Genomic DNA, 19,660 nt, shown 5'->3' with positions numbered 1-19,660 from the left:
TCAAGGGTAATAGAGGTAGGGGAGATCCAGAGCTATCTGGGGTTCCTTCTGTGCAGAACCACAGAAAAATCTGCATGCTCCACACACTAGGAGTCAGGCTTGATTTGAGTGCACATTGCTCTTCACTACCTATTTCATTGTTGACAGACTTTGTGAATAACTCAGTCCCTACACTTTCTCCTCCAAGTAGAGATTAAATTACTTCTTAAAAAGAAACAGCTATGACTTTTATTGAGAGTTGATGTTTTATTGACAGTTTATGATTCATTTCATCTTCCAAATCAGTGGCCCTTGAAAAATATGGAAGTTTTACTCCTGAGTTGGTTTGAAAACTCCTGAGTGAGAAGGTTTGAAAAATGGGCCAAGACTGATGCAGCCTTACACTAAGGTAAAGCGCACCTCGTTGCTTGCAGAAGCTTCCTTGCCGCTTGAGCCACAAATGAGAGAGACAATTCAAACATTTGGTGAAACAATGGTACTCACCCACTCTCTCTCTGCTTCCCCTTCTGCCTACTTATGCAGAAAATAGTCTATTCATTGTGTGTGGGTTAAAGAAAGCCCTTTATTTTATGGAAAATGCTTCTGCAGCTCAGAAGCAGCAGTTGGTGTTTAAACTAAGGCTTCCTGGTTTGTTAGTTTCACTAGAACACATACAGTGGATAAGAAATCTATGAATTTGAAATGGTAGGGTATCATCTGTGCCTTAAATCAATGTTTTGTTTTGCTTTGGTCACTGAAACAATGTGCTGTCCTTTGTACAGCAGGAATAAGAAATTAACATGCGAAGTCTAAAAGGCTCCAAGCTTCCATAAACTCTTTTTAAGGGATTCATTGTCATAACTGAATTTCTGAAAATTGAAACAATCTAAAAGTACATTGCGATGTAACAATAAATCAAGCTTTAAAAGGAGAGCACTCAAACTGTGCAGGAATTGCAATTCATTATGTAGGGAGGCATCTGCACCTAGGTAAAACCTAGCAAACCAGTGGTAAGGCAAAACTGAATAGGCTGCTTATTGTTCTATACCACTACCCTTTGGTGAAGTGAAAGTACAGGAAAATGAAGTCTTTCCTCCTCACAACTAAAGATAGAACAATACAAATCCCAGGGCAGCATTGACTTGTTAAACAGTTTCTGCTGGATCTATTTTAAAGCTCTAAAGACTTTGAAGTGGAATTGTAAACTCAATTGATTTCAAACAAAAGGCTAATGTAATCCACTTTCAGCACCAGTACCATGCTGGCAGTGAATACATCCTTCTCAGTAATAGAAATTACTTATTAGGGTTTAAGGCAATTCATTTCAGTGTTTTCAAGTCACTTAAGAAGTTGGGTAGGAATGGATCTTGGCTGAATTCAGCCACAGGGAAACAAAGACAATCTCTGGTCCTTTTTTACTGGGGAGACAGTAAGGCCTCCAAGAACACTAGCATTAATACCTGACACAGTCATGTCAACTGCTTTCCAGGTATTATAGTTTTATATGCTGTGAAAGTTCAGAAGGTCAGCAAGATCAGTTAGGGCAGTAGTAGACACAGCATCAGCTTAAAAGGACTGAGAGGCTGTCAGATTCAGACACTGGAAAATGAATGGAGAGTTGGGAGATACTGGCTACCATTGAACAATTTTGTAACAGTTACAAGTCATGAAAATGAGCCAGTTCAGGAGTTTATGGCAACAAGATCAGAAAAATGGAAAAATATCTAGGAGGGAGAAACCGGCTCATGGCCTGGATAGGTCTACAGTGGGTAAAAAACTGGCTGGATGGCAGAGCTCAAAGAGTGGTGGTAAATGGTGTCACATCTAGTTGGTGATAGGTCCCTAGTGGTGCCCCTCAGGGCTTAGTGTTAGGGCATGGTTCAGTGGTGAACTTGGCAGTCCTGGGGTAAAGGCTGGACTTGATGATCTTACGGGTCTTTTCCAACCTAGTTGATTCTATAATTAGAAGAACATGGGACAGACAATGGAATTACCAATTGTGGAGAGTTTGAGAAAAACGGGACAAGTGCAACAGAGAACAAGTCAAGATTTTAAACCTTTCCAACAAGTTTCACAGCATTTGGCCCCTTCTTTAGGAAAGTAGGTGATGCATCAGGGAAAGTAATAACTAAAGGCAGAGTGTTAAACTAAGCAGACTTAAAGCTGGCCCTGACACAGTTTTGAATGCACATATGAAAGCCCTACTGCCCACTTCACTGTGGTTTTGAATTTCTAAACAAAAGGTAGGGTATGTGTTAAGAAACCCATGGATCTGGAATGGAAAAACCTAAAGCATCATTTTTGAAGGCCAGTGCTTGGCAATGGGCACCCAGAACAACTCAAACCCAAAAGTGATTCATACTTCCTGGGGGAACTTCCTATTCAAAGCATAATGAATAGAATTAAGACAATTTTGTCCAGAAACATATTCTGGACTAAATCTGCTATTTGACCTTCCAGGCCTATCGGCAAAAAACTGCAACGGCATTAATGTCCATATGGATTTGGACAAGGAGAATCTGCAAAGGGAGAGGACAGTCTAAGAAGATCTTGCTATAACTAATTATAAATATTCATATTAATATTCCCATATTATGTACACTTTCCAATGTCTATGTGCTTTTGACTTTTGGAGAATTGACTTCCATGTGAATCTAAGAGTTCTACTTGCTGGATAATGTATCTACACAGAAAATCTTGGAAAGCTTTACTACTTTCCTTTTCTACTTTCATACCACTTGACTTCTTTCCAGACTTTGAAGTCATTCCAGCTAGCAGTCTTTTCCCCAAATCATGATACCAAATTCCTTTAGCATAAGAGAAATTTGAAAAATATCAATAACTACCTGTAATTAGAGCAATTAAGTCAATGAGTGTGATACAGAGAAAGGAGATTTTTAGATGCATCTCAGCCCTTTAGAATGGTTATTTAGCAGCTGGAACTGCCTTAATATAAAAGCTCATACAGTAAATTTCTTCCATGTCTCTAACTCAGGCACAAGCCCATTTTTAAAGGGCACACCAACTCCTCCTGAGCGAGACTACATAGCAACAGTACTCTCCCCTCTCAAACGAACCATTTTGTTCTAAATGAAAAGTGGAAATTATTCTTTTGTCAGCAACAAAACACAGCATGCAATTCCATATCTCATAACCTTCTACTTATCAGGTAGGAAGCATACTTAGTCTTTCCTCCTTCAGGATAGATAGGTAACAAACCGAATCCAGGAAGTAAGCAAACCTTTTTACATGTCAAGGGTGTCAAAGAATTCAGTGAGCGTGAGATTGTCAGCAGGCAAATACATGACTAACTCCAGTTGAAATGTTATGACAAAGTTCCATTTTCCCTTTCTCTTTCTTTACTTCATACTTTTCATTGTTTACTGCTGCTTATCTATAGCTAATATTTCTTGGGCTGCACAGACACTCAGAAGCCAAGTGTTTAGCTCACCTTGTGCTAAGACTGCCCAACACAACACTACTCACCTTCATTACATCCCCTCCCATTTTCCTTGCTGCTTTGATGCACAATGAAACAGTTAATGTTCACCTTTAAAGCTGTATCAATGCCACTAGAATTAGCCATCCATTGAATGAATGAGAGGAATTTGGACCTCAAGGCTTACTGTTTCAGGCTGCCAGCCAACTCAGGTGACTATTGCTGCAGCAGTTACTGCTGTCTTTGAACAGTTTCTTCACAACTATAAAACCCAGAAAGTTAGCTTGAAAACTTCATAATAGTAGAATATAACCAGTATCTGTCTAGCTCCCAGACTTTAGGCTAGTAGTTTTTAAGAAATCCTGTCTCACTCGCTTAGAAGTCCTGTGTTTAATCCACAGTTCTTTCATTTTCTGAGGGCAGCATTTTTCAACGTGACATCCTTTTTTGGAAGGCACAACAATTTCCTCAGCTCCCTGAAGATGGCTTGCCTAGAGTTGCATACATTCACAATGTATGCAGGCTGTATTTTAAAATGCATGGCCAGGGAAGAAAGCAGTTACCTCTGCACCCCCAGAGGAGTGTGAAAGCTGGAATATTACATAGACCACAAAAATGTGCAGTGAGCCAGAAAGGAATGAGAATTCTTTTCTTTCTGGCAAGAACTTTCTGATTTCCTATTGATTGCAGTGGGAGATTCCCAAGTTCCTACTCCCAGTCTCTGGGACAACAGCAAAAATACAAACACTTTCTGAGCACACCACTACAGAGGTCAACAAACCAGTGCACCCCTGCAGCTTTGCTGCACTGGCTAACAGTGAATGTGACATTGGCATTGACCTGGAATTCACTCACGGCCGTTACAGGATTCAACAACCAAAATCCAGAGCAACAAATTCTCACTTCCCTTTTGCCCGTGTGAAATACAATTGTCTGTCACTTGTCAAAGGAGCCTTACAGCACTAAAAGTTTACAGTATTGCTTCCTTCAAATTCACAAACATGAACCAGAGCTCCACACTTCCACCCTTTCCATGACAAAAGCAGGAAATTCCCCCCACACATTATTTCAAGGTAGAAATACTTAAAACTTTAAGTGGACAAACAGAAAGGTTAGTGGCTGGAAAGAAGCATGGGTCCTAAGAAAGCAATAGCTACATTACCTAGATAACAACAGTAAATAACTTCAATAAGCAGAAGTGGAGAAACCTTCCAAGATGATTAAAGTGACAGCAAGTGAAGCTGGAGTGTAATAGATGCTGCAAGAGAGACAGTACAGAATCAGGACCTCACAAAGCAATAATTCAGAAAATTCATGGAACCACAATGAATAGGTAACAGAGAAGTTCCTGGATGATGCTCTGGCAGACAGAGCTACTGTATACCTTGACGTACGAAGAGAGGAGTACACAATAAATATAAGGTTGTAGTTTGATCATTAAATGGAACATTACTGGAGTATCATGTCTGTAAATGGAGTCAGACAGACAGAGATGTTGGAAAGCAAGCCATAAAAGTGACCCACTGTCTCATTCTCATGCATATCCTATCTCCAGTGACCATCAGTAGTGCTTGCCTTGAGAAAGAAAACAAAGCCAGGGTAAGCTTACAGCAATTCTTCCCCAGATACACCATCCTGACTTCTGGCAATCAGTATTTTAAGGACTTAAGAAGCCAGACCATTGGTGTTTCATAGTCCTCAAGTTTAACCTCTATGAATTTAACCTCTTCCTGAACCCATTTTGGACTTTGTGACACTTTATTGCAGTGAATTCCACAATCAACTGCACATGCCTCATATTGAAACAAACAGAAAATGAATTGTTTTAAGCTCATTGTCTTAGTTTTACTGAGTTCTCCCTTTATGCAAAGGAAGCTATGACCAATTATTCCTTGGTACCTTCTCCACACCATTTTTAGTTTTACAACACCCTCAGCCATCAACCAAGATTTTTTCGAAGCTAAAGAGCCTTACTTTACTCTCTGGATCTATGGGTATCGTTCTCTACCTTTGATCTTTCTGCCTATCTCTGAAACCTTCTCAGTTCTATCGACCCTTTCTAAGTTATACTCAGGGCTGTAGGTACAATGTTTGAAAATGCTAGAATAAATGTTTCTGGTTTATTCTTGTATTATAATTCCTTTGTTATTTTCCTACCCCAGAACTGACAACTTGAAATAATTACTATCCATAGTAATGCCAAAACCACCTGTTCTACATAAGAATTTAAATTACATTCTCCATTAGTATATTGCATGGGGATTCTCAAATCCTCAGTTGTATTTATTAACATAATACATTTTTGATAGTTAATCTAGAATTTACACAGACACTATGCTTCACACCACAATGTCTCCCTAATGCTGTGAACATCGGAAAATGCGCATTCCACTTCAATAAAGTTTTCAAATAGAAGGTTGTTTTGGGAATAAAACATACTATGAATTAGTCTCATATCATCCCTAGCATTTACAATGTTTGACAAAGAGCAGAGACAAAAAGATTTAAAAAAAAACAAAAACCAACACCCAAAAAACATTCACTCAGTTTCTTGAAAGTCAATCTATAATGAATAGAAGCCTGAAGAAATGCTGTGTGCTTGATTCTCACCCTCAGCACTCTTGCTTTCTCCCCTCCTCCAAGAGCATGATATGGGTACATAAATCAGTGGCCTCAATTCTTCACACACCCACCTCCCAAGTTAACAGAAAAGATGAAAACCAGCTGCCTCCTAATTTGCCTCTGTTTTAAGAAAGGGATTCCCACATTTATCAATATTTCATCTAGCTATTTTTTGGCACCCACATTTTCCACATCACTCAAAAGAAGAGGGGTGACTAAGGATGGGAGGGACGAACATAAATATAACCCCCACAAAAAAAAGAGAAAAACCCCAAACCACTGGTGTCAGGTTTCACAGTGGGGCACTTCCTTTGAAAGATTGTTCATTGTCTTTAATGATTTTTTTTCCCTTGCAACGTGACTAAGTCATTTTCTCATTTTGAACAACCAGAACAAGAAAAATTAATACAGATTCCGTTGGAAGTAGAAGAAAGCTCCTAATTCACTAGTTCTTTAAAGTTAACTAAGACAAAGATTGACCAATATTAATAAACTCTTAAGAAACAAATAATCATTCAGTATATACCTCAAAAGATACTTGGTAAAGGTTGCTTTTTTCTCACCCACTGAGAGCTTCCGGGTTCTGTGCATGCAACACTAGCTTCCAAAACCACAACTGGTTCAGGACACTTCTAAGATACCAAATCCACAGGTAGAATACTGCTTGCCTGCAAGTGAGAGAAAATTATTACCAAAGGCCCTTAGAAGGCAGAACTGTAGTTTTATGCTGGGCATAGAATATGCACACATACTCCTTCCACAGCCCAGGTAAGGTCTCTACCAGCTCCTTGGTAACTGACTGTTTTGTTGACTAGACTGCTAGAAAACATTAGGGAAAGAAAAGCTTGGCTTGCTAGTAATGCCCTGAACTCAGAAGGCATTGGTGAGCCACTGTCTGTTTCTGTGAGAAGGTGCAACTACAGTGACCTTTGTCAAGGTACCTCATCTTTCCAGGACAGAGTTGCTTGTATAAGGATGGCACCTTTGCATTTTTAAGTGGAAACTCCTTAGCCCAGGAGCTGTGCCTGTTACTGCTTGTACAGCAACATGAAAAGGTTTCTAATCTTCAGTCTAGAGAGAAGTTGGACCAGCACTTGAAGTATCAACTGCTACCAACAACCACATTCGCCTCCTCCTTCCCATTCCCCTACTCCCTGTTCTCATATTCTTACCCTTCCCTTTCTAACTCTAGCATTCACCCAAGCACAGTGGGAACTGGATCAGGACTGAAAATAAAAATCACATTACACTGAAAAGGACCAGAATTTGGAGTTTGAGTATCTTATTCTATTCCAAGATGCAACATTTCAAAGGTCCCTCCTTACTTAGATATGCATTCTAGGTTAACTTCACCATATTCTTTATTTAAGAAGATGACAGTGTGGACGGTGTGGAAATGGGTCCACTATGCCAAATTAATGTCTAATCTCAACTAAAAGCTGGTAGCATGCTTCACTAACTAATCCAAGCCTATCTTTGTGTGCAGTTCAGCAGTCAGTTAATGTGCTAGTAAGAGTGATGTTTTCTCCAATATCAGGATAGATAGAACATCCTACCACACAATGAGGTAATAATTTGGTCAAAGAATGGTAAAATTTAGATGGCTGCACCTTGCCTACCGAAGTGACAACAGGACATACAAAGAGGCAGGAAATGCCCATGTACAAGCAAGGAGAGGCAAAATTACCTCCTTCTGGACTGTCAGGCAACCTTCCATTCTCAAAGATATCCCAGACATGACAGGTAAAACTCACAAGCTACAGCAATCCAAGTTTCTTCATACATTAGACAACTGGATTGTCAGAATTAGAGTGTAACATTCACTTCCTGTTTGTTAGAGAAGATTTGATCTGACAGGTGAGTATGATTTTTCTCAGCTTTTTCACCCGTGTCTTTATAAAAATCTTTCTAATAGTATTACCTATTATGGATTTTAAAAATCAATATTTGTGTTCCCTGAAACTGAATTTAAAGTAGCAAGGATTAAAGGTAAAAGGCACCACATTCTTATGGAAGCAGTAATCGGCCTTAAAACAAGCATGAGCATGACAATGCACTTGTCATCCTCAGCTTTCTAATACATTTCTCCAATATCCAAAAGATACAAGAGACACCTTTAGTGAATTGCACTGATAATGGAGATGTCCACACATACCTAAGTAAAGTATCAAAACAAGGGTCATGTCAGAGAGCTTTACTGTTGTGGAGGACAGTAAAGCTCAGCTATAGAGATTATGACAGTAAGTCTGCTCAGACTCGGAAATTCTGTGATTCTAACTATACAGGAAGCTAACCCAAACCAGCATGTGGATTATTTCTGTCATTACCCATTTAGTAACAGACTTTCATAGACTACAGGTGTAATTAGATGATTTAACACGTATCTTCTTCACAGGCAAGTATTCGGGTGCAAAGAGCCAAACTGACATAAACAAAACACAAATGCAAGCTCCAGAGCAAAAACTAGAGTTATACTACTTTTGACTCCAGCCAAACATGTAATGCTCCTTTCATATTCAAACAGAAATTACCCAGATATTATAGACGCAAACTGCTGCAGAAGCTGTACAAGGCATGCAGAAATTTCAAATGCAACTATATTCCTTCTACTATAGGACTTTCAAGAAAAATACATGCCACAATGAGGAACACAACATTGAATGATATTACTACTTTTAAAAATATATGTTATTTCACAGTCTTTAAAGTTGGGAGCACTTTATACCCCAAACAATTAGGAAAATACTCTATAGATATCATGTGGAGTTTTCAGAACATGCATCTTTAGGCCCACAGAATATAGCAGAGATGTAGGACATTTTGAATTCCAGGAAAGATCAATAAACAGAGATTTTCACACCAGAAAAAAAACACCCACACAAATGAAAATGTGATAAAAATGTAGCATTGCTTGCTGAGAACTTGGGAAGTTCAGAATCAGGATGACAGAGACAGCTTCGTAAACTTTAAGTTTGAATGCACCGTCTAAATGTATAAGCTATGAACCAGTACCACAGGCAGACTGAGAGGTCACCGGTTTTGGAAGAGGCTGTGAGGTCTTCATTTTACTAAGGGATGAGGGTAAAAGACTGAAAGCTAATAAACCGATAACATTGTGGCAGAGTCCCAGAAATGTTAGCCGGGACGGATCTTTCCACATCAGTAACCCAATATCCCACTTGAAGCAGAACTGCTATCAACCACCAATCAGATCAGCTGTGATTTTGTTCAGACAAGCCTTAAATACCTCCATAAACTGAGGTGTCACAATATTTCTGAGTAACCAACCCAAGTACTACATTACCATCCTAAGATTCAATGTGAACCACTCAAGCTACAACTTGTGGACACCGCCCTTCATTTTTCCGTCTGCCACTATTAAGAAAAGCTAGTCTGCTTCATCTTTGTAACTCCCCTTCACTTAACTGTAGGCTGATATTTGATTGACAGCTCAATAGCAAGACTATATATGAAATCTCTGAAAAATCTGCCACTGGAGTAGGAGACTCCAGAGAAATCTCTTTGGAAAGGAAAGTGAGCCTGGATCTTCAGAGTTCCACTAATTTACAGAATTTAATATAAAATAAAATAGTACAGAATAGAACAGCATCTTTCATTAAAAGCAGAGTTTAGTTAAAAGTGACCTTTTTCTTCCATCCTACTTAGAGAGAAATCTTTTGCCCTAGTGTCTGCAATTCCTGGATCATCCCAACTTGTCCCAAGAAGTAACATAAGAAATTTCAATGTAAACTTCTTTTTGTCCTTAAGATAGGGGTGGGAAAGGGGAAGAATTTAATGAGTATTATCTGCTCTGTTGGCACTCAGAAGGGTTCAGACTGAGAGGAAAAAAAAACAAACCAAAAACCAAACCAACAAAAAACAAAAAAACAAAGCCATGGAATATGGAAAAACTGATTTAAACACAAAATACAGTTTCTGCAGAAACATCCATTTTAAAACGTATTCTCTTCCACATTTGTTGCCATCATCTTGGTCTAAGTTAGATACCCAAATTTATGCTATTACAGGACATTTGTAGTAGCCTGTTTCCTTAACCAAAACAAACACACAGTCTAACTAGAATAGTATGCTAAAAGTTACCATGGTCATGCCAAGACACTGCACTTTCGCAGTTATTTGCCTTTTTTCCCCTCTGCTTCTGAGCACCTTTGGGACATGTCTTCATAAAACAGCTATTGAATTAACACACAGAAAATGCCATATGCATTCAAATTACTTTAAATTACTGTAAAGGTAAAATTTAGGCCAACTAATCAATTTAGGGGAAAAAAATAATCCATTTACTGTACTGAAGCCAAAACTCTCCCCTAGGCAATTCTCCCTAACTCCAAAGGTCAATGCATTCAATGCTTACATAATATTTCAATTCAAACTGCTTGTATTCTTAGAGGGTAACAGGCTAATGATCAGATCCAGACTGGGTGCGATTCCAATGACTCTATATGGTCTCAAACATCTTGAGAAGAATAGTCATGGTAATGGTAAGTGCCAGCTAATCCATCTATAACATGAAAATGGTCATGTCTGAGAGCTGTCTAAAAGTGGCCATTCTCAGAAAAATCAGCATTTCTATACTGCCTCAGTCTTCTATGTATTGAACTTCAGCTGCTAAAGAAGCACGAAGAACTTTTCTACTGTCTTTCTGTGTAATTTTTTATTATTAGGTTGTTTATTCAGCTTGTACTAAAAAATTCAAGTTCAAGAACTGCTGCAGTTTTATTTAAATAAAGATTACTTTTTAAAAAAAGAAAATTTACCATAATTTAGGCAGACACATGACTGGTATGCTTTTCATCTTAGAATATGTTCTATACAGCTATAACTTAAGGGGATTGTTCTTATTTTCAGAGTACACTTAGCTAAGAAAAATCTGCAGAATGGCAATTTTGAAGAGAAAAATGGAAGAACTCCAACACCACAGTATTTGTAACATGAAACAGGCTTTTTTCTAACCAGGACTTGACCCTGCTTTTCAAAGGGAAAAGCATCAGTTATGAAAAAGGTGATGCTTAGTGAATTTCCCAATGGATATAGGATGATTAGGACAGCGGGCAACATGAAATACCTAATATATGATGCTACACTCACACTGAGCTCACATTCAAGTAAATGGTTCAGTTGCACAGACATGAAAACACGCATACTTAAACCCCACACTGGTATAACGTTGTGTTTGCTTCAGTATAGGCAAGCAAGGGGTGCCTATTTCTTTTTCGAAAAAGACCTGAATGCAGTTTTTAACAATTGCAACAGTCAAAGTGAAAGTGAGTGGAGAGGGCATGTAAAACCCAGAAAGCAGGAGCTGGAAGGAAGCAGAAGTCTGTCAAGCCAATTATTTGTGTAAGCCCTTGCTTTTCTCCTTGCCACCAATTTCACAAATCCAACTAATAGGCAAAAACATCAAACAATCAACAGCCAGTATCACCACTGGAAGACTGGTATCTTCTATAGAGTTCAGCTGCAATGGTATTCATGTTCCTTTAAGCCTCTGTTTGAGCAATATCACTATGGAAACAGATCGGTGATGCCCTGCACCTTATCAGCCCTTCTCTATTTAAATCCTTTTCTTGTGTTTTCAACAAAGCCATTCACTGAACCTCAACTAATGCAAGATTCTGTCAGGGGTGAGGTTTACGTTTGGCTGTGGGTTTGGTTTTTTTCTTTCATTACCCTGTCTCTTCCAGAAGGTTCTTTCCCCCACTAATACAATCTGACAAGTTTTGTTTGACTTGCATCTCCTCAGTCCCTAGCTCAAAACATTATGGCTGTATTTGTTGCCAAAGAGATTCTATAGTCTTTGTACAGCCCTCCTCAAGTGACATAGTTTTCAATGAAAATTCCACTCATTCAACAGCAACTTTTTCATTTTGGTTTTAGCTGCAAAGAATCTGCCTGCATCTACATCAGACATGCCTGTAAGTTCTCACTAGAGAATTCCTAGGTTAGAGGTGTAAAGGGTTACATCTTTGTAATGCCAATGGTTTATCAGTTCCAGATGCACATGGAATCCCAAATCCTGTGTTTACAAATTCCAAATATTAGAATACTTTTGGGGAACACAGAACAGGAGGGGAGCTGGGTAGCTTCAGCATTGTTTTATGCAAATGGAAGAGGGCAAATCTGGGTTTGCCCTTACTGCATCCAAAGCTGGAGCACAGGCAAGAACCATAGCAGTGCTTTTGCAGATGAAGCAAACACTACAGACTCTGCAGAAGTAAGTGAAATACACATTATAATCCTCCACCTAAGTAGATAACAAGCCAAACATTCTTTAACCTTTGAGTTTTTGTAATAATGCCCATAACTGTAATTTAAAGCAAGGCTACGAGACATCTGTAAGGGAGTTTTCTGGTACTTTCCAGTGGGGGGGGGAGGTGGAGTCTTATCAGTTCACAAGAGAGTTTTGTGAAGAGGAGGATGCGAGTTATAAAACAATTTTATTGTATTTGCCTACTACCTTCAATATTATGGGTCGGCTGAAGAAGCAGAAAATATGGCAACACAGTCGCCTAAGACAGGCTGTTGCTCTGAGTTCCCAAGGTGGACTGATATAAATTGCAATTAACTATTCAAATGTGCTTCACAATGAAGAGCTATATCAAAACCTTATGACTGTCACTGGGACAAAGCAACTGTATGCATGTTAATGCTTTAAGCAAAGGTGAAATTGGAAGAAAGCCTACAATTCAAACATTCCTCTCAAACTTTTATACAACTCAAACTTTGTATGTTTAACTGCACTATTTCAAGGCTTTTACCAAGCAAGTGGTCAGGTAGAGGCAGGAGCAATGCAATCTGCAAGCAGTACTCTCTGGGGTTCACCTACTATTCCAAATAAAAATAAAGACTCTTAGGAACTTCACCGCAAACCAGCTTTTCATGTCGTCGCTACTGCAAATTTTTATTTTCTTTACTCCTATCATAATATACAACCTACCAGCTTTTCCTGATGCATAAACTCCATTAGTAAAATGTACCATGTTTCAAGTTGTATTTTCCCTGATCCTTGCATATCTTATTTTGGTTTCCTGAGGAACAAGTTTGAGATAGGCAAAGGAGATAGCCAGGTAGATGACCTGCATACCTAAACAAACCTTGTGTTAAGTCCTTCAACCCAAAAAAGGTAACCACTCACATTTTTTCCATGCATCTAACCATGGAACAACCACCTTGTTTCGTATTTCCACACAGATCAGGAACTTGCCATTCTATTTCAGCCCATACCCAAGAGAACCATGGCAAAGCAGGTAATGTCCCTGCTCCAAAAATATCGCTGTTGCCTCCTTAGAGAGTTGTGACAGAAGCAGCATAGCTCATAGAGAGCTTATTTTTCAGAAGGTTACTCAGATACCCTGTGCTAAATTCCATTGATGTTCAATGGAACATAGGTACTTCTGAAAAATGCTACTAACAAAAAGCAAACAAGTTAGAGAACAAATAACACCCATTCCAGCTTCATCCCTAGTGCACTGATGGAAAAAAAAAATCATCTTTTTTTATTTATTTATTTTTAGGAACCACTAGAATTAGCACAAAATGAAGTGTTATTTTGTGTTACCCCTCATATTCTCAGACTAATCAAACTTCGTAAGTCAACTCGGGCAGCTAATACTCTGACCCATCATATTTTGCCGTTGAAAGACTAAACACACTGTTGATTTTCAGTGACTTAAGTTGTGATATAAAATGAGGAACTGGGAAATACCATGTCAATTTCTTGCCACCTTTCTCTGTGTAATATCAGGGCATTTCTAGGGACTGTGAGCATAAGACCATCAGTGCCCTCCAACCTCCTCTTGCAACAGATGGCAAAGGAGCACAGCAAGAGGTCAGCTGCAACTTTGGAGAGCAGTAACTCTATACCCAAAGCTAGAGTTTTGCAACATAACTGGGTTAACTTCCGCATCTACATACCCTCTTGGCTCATTTGCTCACTGTAAACATCCATCTGCTGGGTTTTATCCCCACTCAATAGCATATTGCTAACAGATAAGCTAACAAAATCAAACAAAAAAATACATAAATAAAACAATTCTGACTCACAAGGGGCTGGAATAACCAGAGATATAGAAGTCAGAGGTGAAAAATGAACAGTGACTATATTTAGATTAGAAATCAGAAAATGCTTCAAAAAATGGCAGAGGAGCAGCTGCCCACTAACTAAAGAAGCAAGCCTAATTTTCACTTAAAGGTCAGAGTATTAAAGAGGTTGTATGGCACAGCTCCTGTAAATAAGGCTGGACAAGCCCACGTGGACCACTGGGTCTCATTTCCTGCAAGGACAGTACTCGTGCTGGATTCTTCTGTGTACCACATTATCCTTTCATTATGTCATGCAGCTCCTTCTGAAATTAAGTTGTGCTTAAAATTCTGAAGGCAGATCTGGGCAATTTGCCTCTAGCCTCATACCACTGAATACACTTCCCTTCCTCCCTCCCTGCCCACAACTTAAAGAATTAAGCTGGGAACATAAACCTCTGTGCCATATTTCTTTGATTTAGACAGACTAAGTCAAGGCACTCCCTGCCCCAGTCGAACATCTATAGCAATGAACCCATTTTGGAGTAATTTCGTCTTCAATGGAAGACACTAGTCAATGACATTGATATGTATTCTCACATTAATTTTGTAATACAAGCTAGCAAAAGACTTTGGTTGTTTCTGTATTCTTCAGGCTGCTGTGGGTCCTCAGAAGACAACAGAAGTGGTGAAATGATTTTGGAACACTGGTTTTCCTCAAAAGTTTTCTCACAGAAAGCTTTAGTGATCCTTGCATTAGAGATTGCTCACCAGACAGTTGCCATTAATTACTGCATGGGAACATTTGGCCAGATACAGACAAGACAAATTATGCATTAGGGATTTATTTGGTTTAGAACTATGGCAGAAGTTGGCTTTCTCCCATTATGTGTTGCATGCATCATTTCAAATCCCTATGGCATTTTTACTGGCCTGGCTGTAGACAGAAACAGGGAGGACTCGGTACTGAAGCTAATAGAGGACAGGCCACAAACTGAATTTAAGTGAGGGAGATAAGCAGAGCTTTGCCAAAAACACGAACCTTGCTCTGCTATACCACACGCTACCAACCTAGAGGTCGTAGCAAGTTTAAACCCACCTTAAACTTGTATCTAAAAGGAAGAATCTGTTTCCTGTTCTAGAAGAAAATTAATTTGGTGATTAAGAGAAAAAACAGAATTACGGCCTTGTTGGCATAAACAGTAGCAGAACCAGCTGCCAGTCCTCTTGGAATGAGGAGGCATATTGCAATAAAAACCACATTTTCAGTAAGAAATCTCAGAGAACATTACTAGCAAGTTGTCTGTAACGTCTCAGATTTATAGCATGGCCTGGCTCAGAACCACTGCAATTTCAGGGCTTCCTCACAACAAAAGCTGTTATTAAAGTTTGAAATTCTGTCTGGGACTTTTATTCCTATAGCAGTTTATTATATCCTTCTCTTCGAGTGCCAAAAGTCCAACATCACAATGGTATCCCTGAGTTATATGTTAAAACATGTGCATCCACCTTCCAATAAAGTACTTTCTGCACAGGCCAGAGGGGGCATGTGAGGTCCCAAGGTCAGCAAAACACATCACCTCATTCCATCTTGGTACCTTCTGACACTAAAAGAGATCAACAAATAAGAAAAGCGTGTCCCTAGGTAGAAAAACACATTTGTGTGGATGTGGTATTAAATATCAACACAGTGAAGGTGGAAGAAATCCAGGCAATTTTCCATCTCATTCCTTCTAAGTTATGATGCACAAAATGTTTGTACGCTACTGCTTGCACAGATAACAGCTCATCTAGATACAGTTGAACTGGTTTTAAAATGAGTTAGTGACAGTGGAACAGCATAGGTTGCAAATTCTGCCAAGAAAGTGAGCTACTTTTCAGTTTATTAGGATAGGGACTTCCCACTGAATCCAGACCCTTTCCCTTCAGAGAAATGAAACATTTTTCTAGGAGCAAAAAACCTTAGATCCAAAAGAAGAACTGCAGATGATTCTTCTGCCCTAAAAGTCTTTACTTCATATATTGAAGAAATATAGTGAAGAAATCCCCTTGTAAAGAAAAAGAGGTTAGAGATTAATCTTTGCTTTAACAATAAAAGTAAGAAGCCACTTCACAAACCATTTCAGTCTCATGGGTTAAATGAAACCAGCTGTATATGTGGCCATTGTGCAAACAAGACGGTGTGTCAATTAAAAAGAGCTATTTCTTGGCAGCACAGAAAAGTGGATAGGACACTACAGTGTTGTCACAAAGGGGCAGGGAGGAGTATTAGAAGAGTCAGTTCAGTCATTTATTCTGACCCACAGGATACTGTCAGCAATTCAGTTTAACCCTTTCACACCCATATCAAGACTGCCTGGGAAAAGCACAAAATAGAATCATAGAATAGTTAGGGTTGGAAAGGAACCCAAGATCATCTAGTTCCAACCCCCTTGCCATATGCAGAGGGATACATCAAACTAAAACAGGAAGACAATTCTTAAACAGTGGTATCTCAAGAACTTCTAACAGCTGCTGCCTGCTGCACTGACTGAAGTCTCTGAATTATGTCCTGTAAAATACAGTATTTGTCCCAAGAAACATGTCTGGGATTATCCCATGGATTCCACATGCACAGGATACATGCATCTTCAAAATACAGCTCCCTGCTGGCTGAAGGAGGAGCAGGTATTACAGGGCTTCTATATCTCTGCAAGCAATATAGATATCATATCCTTTTACTGTATTGCTCTATAGATGGCAATAAATGTACAGAAGACTACTGCTTTTCAGAGCGACTGACCCAGTGACTGGTATTTATTTGCTGAGACAAGCTCTGTAAAAAAAAAAAAAAAAAAAATGGGGGGGGGTGGGGGAGTGGGTATGGGGTGAAAGTCACACTATTTCCCCTCAAAGATGACATCTTGCTGCCAATTGGCCTGCCAGAAAACCATTTGGAAACAATATCAATACCACAGTCTATAGGCATCCCTCCAATAGATTCGTCAGGTCAGAGTTCAATAACTGGCAGCATCTTTAAGAACTGGAAAGGATAAAGCTGTGGTAATAAGGCACAGTCAAGATCATTCCCCAGGGCCTAGCTAGTTCTTCCTCTCCTTTGTTTTTTTTCCTGTTTTCTTGAAAGGACATACACCATTAGCATTTTTTTCCCCAACATTGTTTGGATTTAGATTTACTATTTCAGAGAGCTTCAAAGTGTAAGGAAGGCCTCTCAGTTTGACACACATACACACACGAGATGAAAAAATGTTTACTGTCTCGCCAAATCAAATGCAAGTCCTCTAATACACAAGCCAGGAAGAGTCACAGGCTTCTGCCTTGACAGTATAGATATTAATATAAACCCTTAAAAGGGCATTGAATAATTCTAGAGAGAATAAAATGGGGTATGACAATGATCTGGAGACTGGAAAAAATATGTGAACATATATATATTAAATATATAGACATGTATGTTAATTACAGAAAAAAAAAAGTACAAAGTTCAGTTAAAGATGATTACAATGTTTCTTAGCATGCAGAGCAGGTTTTATCTCAGAGAAGGACATACCAAAACCCAGTGGCTGGAAGCTGAAGCTGCCGAAATCTGAGAGTGCATTTCTTCTAAAGCATGAGAAAAGGTTGCAAACCAGGAAGAAGGTTTTGGCCTCCTATCTTTTTCTCAAATGATAAAACAAGTAGTTTTCTAGGACATATATTCAATAACTTGTGTTGTTAAACCATAAGACCAATGAAGGACACACACTTCTGGAAAAACAAGGGGGAAAAGCAGAAGCACCGCAATCCCCCAAGATTAAAGAAACAAACAAATCAAACCTATTCAGTTCTATCGGTTCAGTAAAGCTCTCCAGAAAACAAAAAATTATATAAATCACTGCACTGGAAGCAGCTGTTCATTACCTTGGACAAACCCTTTGGGGACAGTGACAAGTGTTTGCACAGCAGCTGGCATAACACAACTCCAAGTTAATTGTTGTACCACGTAACTGTATAATACAAAAGGGAACCATCAGCCCTTGTTTTGAATTTAAGTTAACCAGAACTGTTCTAAATATCAACATCAAGTCCTGATACCAAACTTAAACTGGGGTTTTGTTTTCACTAGTTCAGATTCAATATCTGTCAAACAGTTCAGATTCAATATCTGTCAAACAGTTCAAAGCTTTTTATTTTTTGGAGGAAAAAATAAAAAATAAAAAAAAAAAGAGGGAGAGTAAGTGAATAACTTTATGATCTGGAATGGGGAAGGTACTGGTGAACCCTGGAATAAGTTTAAGGGTGATTAAAAATGTTATTTTTTTAGGCTACATATTTCCAAAAGGAAGCAGTTAATAGCTTCATGTCCAGTTTATAAGCATTTAAAAATCTTTGTCTGCAGATAGGGTGGAATAGCTATGGAGAATAAGAAGTCAGAATTAACCTCTGAAAACTTTACAGTTCTCTCATGGTGCAAGAAATTAATATTTTTGGCTTGCCACTAAATTAATTAAATATGTTGAGGTAATTAATACATCTGAGTCATCGGATCTAATATTAATGCAAGTACAGGGCAAAAATCTTACACAAGCCTCCCAGAGAACTGGACTAAGACAATTCACCTAAAAATAATTCTCCAATGAGCTCCAGTAATCCTGCATATAAAGCATGCAATTTAAAGTTGACAACTTAAACACCTGATAACACCTAGAAACCCTTGTGGGTTCACGTGCATTTATAAGTGACTTTCCTGTTTGCTTTTTATTTTTCCCCAGCACATTAAGCGAAATCAAGACTAAGCCTATAGTATAGGTAATGCAAGTGTATACAGTAAAGCTTTATTGTGTGAATTCCTAAACTGATTTTAGTTAGGATAAGACAACTTTGCATTCAGACATAGAAGATTCATCTTGCTTACTTCTTTTCAGGCTTTAGAGAAGTCCTTTCAAATGCTTTTCCCTTTGATACTTCCTTATAAAGTGTTTTGAAACGTAGTGATGAAAGTAGTAAGAATTACATATTTGGCCATACCATTTGAAAAATGAACATTCTAGTAGAAATCCCGAAAATTATTTATATTAATGCATGTATTTTACAGTTAGAGAAAAATTAATATGCTGTTGAAATTACTGATACCTAAATATCAAACAAGTGAAGCCTGGCTGAAGTAGTTACAGAACCCAGCAGTCTAACTGTAAAGTAGAAAATTATACCTAGATATAATGAGCAAAATCTTTCTGAAGCCTGGCACCGAGAACAATTCTGCAGTTACATACCTCCACAGAAGCCAATGATTACAAAAAATCCTGACATCCACTGAAGTTTCAAATGATAAGCAATCACTTAAGAGAATGGATTAGTCAGAGACAGGACTGTAAGAAGTTTTCTATACCATGAAGTTCAGTTCTTCTTTATGACACACAATCGTTTCACTTAAGATAGTTTCCCTTGCACATATTACAACAAAGTGATGAGGTGTGGGTTTTCAGCACAGATGTTATCCCTGTCATCTTTGATGAAGAAATTGCTCTGGACAATTTAGCTTTTTTTTTTCCTTTAGTTACTATTAAAGCATATAACTCTACTTCATTATTTAGCTCCTCA

The 19,660-nt window shown here is 38.6% G+C and overlaps 1 protein-coding gene across 4 annotated transcripts in view; it reads right to left on the bottom strand.

Annotated features, from left to right (window-relative positions):
- Positions 1-19,660, bottom strand: part of MYLK (myosin light chain kinase) — a 227,777-nt gene that overhangs the window by 193,844 nt on the left and 14,273 nt on the right. Inside the window, exon 2 of one of the 4 annotated variants that reach the window (XM_062607071.1) lies at positions 6,567-6,708. The exons of the other annotated variants lie outside the window; for them this stretch is intronic. The gene's annotated coding sequence lies outside the window, so the exon portion shown is untranslated. The remainder of the gene's footprint in view (positions 1-6,566; positions 6,709-19,660) is intronic. 4 annotated transcript variants of the gene reach the window in all.

Source organism: Pezoporus occidentalis, unplaced genomic scaffold, assembly GCF_034315485.1.
Source record: "Pezoporus occidentalis ecotype Australia unplaced genomic scaffold, CSIRO_AGI_Poc_V1 ctg12, whole genome shotgun sequence".
Taxonomy (NCBI): domain Eukaryota; kingdom Metazoa; phylum Chordata; class Aves; order Psittaciformes; family Psittacidae; genus Pezoporus; species Pezoporus occidentalis.
The sequence above is the reverse complement of the archived record's forward strand: the minus strand, read 5'-3'. Positions and strand labels throughout refer to the sequence as shown.